We start from the raw sequence: 1,639 nt of genomic DNA, 5'->3' as shown, positions 1-1,639 counted from the left end.
CAAATTAAAGATCTATGAGTCTATTTTATAACGCATTAAACCATTTGTCAATACGACATCGGAGTAGAGAGATATGTGCATTTTTGCGATACTGCGCAAGCTGCTAGGTGACAAGTAGGTGTGTCACCTACTTGCTTAAATGAAAGCCCAAAAATGGGCCATTTCGGGTCGTCCAAAGAGGCCTTTTAAGGGCCTATTTTCTTCATATATTAGACTTAAAATAGAGCATAATAACCAGACATAAGCTCTGCAAAGAATCCTCCCAAATATTTCCCACAAACCCTAATTGATTTTCTCTCCCTTTCAAGTTCCAATTGGAGGTAAAACTTAGAGTTTGAAGAACCAAGATAGGAGCTGAGTTATCCAACAAATAAGGTGAGTTTACTGCTCTCTTTCATCCATTTTTTCTGCTGTAAATTCATGGTAAGTCGTTCTATACTTGTAAGAACTCACGGGACGGTGATCGGAAGCCGTGAGTTCGAGTTATTCACTTGTAGCGGACTGTTTTGTGGACTGTTTTGTGTTGCTGTTGGGCTGCGTGTTTTATTACTATTTTGTGGAGTTTTGGAGGAGGAAGGGGGTTTATAAACACCATATAAATGTAGGGTGGTTGGCTGGTCGTTCGTCATAACATTTTCGGGTCGTTTGACACTACTACGGTGGTCGTTTTGTGTACGAAGAGATTGGGGTGTGTTGGGCTGTTATTGTTGGTGTTATCTTGAAGTTGGAGGAAGGGCATATTATAGGGGAGATGCTGCCCGTTTTAATACAAAATAGGTTTGTCGTTCGTTGTGCGATAGTTGTACCTTTCGTAACTTAACGATAGTATTATTATCATTCTTGTAGATTAAGGTGCGAAGAGGTGAGTTCAACTTGGTGATTGAAAAGATTGTGATAAGGTATGTTAAGGCTAAGCCTTCCTTCATTTTGGCATGATCTCGTAGCTACATGTGTTAGTAATGAGACAAAAAGAGAAGTTCATATTCATGAATTTATTCACACTATTCTAGTCTCATAAGTTACAATATTATTCCTTATCGAGACTCTATATTCAATTTTAGTATTGTCTTCTTCCAGTCAAGAGAGCAGCAAGCCTATATATACAGTATTACAGTATTTTCATTACCATCGAGCTATAATCGATGGGCAGGCCCCTATTGGGCAACCACTGATCAGATGGAAAGTTATATACCGAGCCTACTGTGGCTGAGCGCCTATGAGCGAGCCCAGCATGGTCGAGATACATAGCCTAGTATGGCCGAGCGCCTATAAGCGAGCCTACTATGGCAGAGCAGTTATATATACCGAGCCTTATAAGGCCGTACAATAATTTTACTTACTATATTGAAGGAGTTGAGTCAGTATCAGCAGGTAAGTATATCTCCAGATCATCTTTGACTCCCAGTTAATTTCAGTTATCATATTATCAGTTCAGTTTCAGATTTCAGTTATTTTATTGCCTTACATACTCGGTACATTATTTCGTACTGACGTCCCTTTTTGGGGGCGCTGCATTTCATGCGTGCAGGTTCAGACAGACAGACGGGTAGACCTCCTCAGTAGGTGTTTTCCGAGTTCCGCCTGATCGGTAAGCTCCACGTCTTTCGGAGTTGCCAGGACTAGAGTTTTGTGTACATCT

General features: G+C 40.6%; 1 long non-coding RNA gene across 1 annotated transcript; it reads left to right on the top strand.

Moving 5' to 3' along the window:
- The first annotated feature begins 289 nt into the window (after positions 1 to 289).
- On the top strand, positions 290 to 1,189 carry LOC138904767 (uncharacterized). Its single transcript, XR_011413474.1, has 3 exons — positions 290 to 375; positions 847 to 899; positions 1,078 to 1,189. It is a non-coding gene; the product is annotated as an uncharacterized lncRNA (long non-coding RNA).
- The last annotated feature ends 450 nt before the right edge of the window (positions 1,190 to 1,639 follow it).

The sequence above is a fragment of the Nicotiana tomentosiformis genome, chromosome 2 (genome assembly GCF_000390325.3).
Source record: "Nicotiana tomentosiformis chromosome 2, ASM39032v3, whole genome shotgun sequence".
Taxonomy (NCBI): domain Eukaryota; kingdom Viridiplantae; phylum Streptophyta; class Magnoliopsida; order Solanales; family Solanaceae; genus Nicotiana; species Nicotiana tomentosiformis.
Note: the sequence above shows the minus strand (reverse complement) of the source record. Positions and strands in the feature narration are given on the sequence as shown.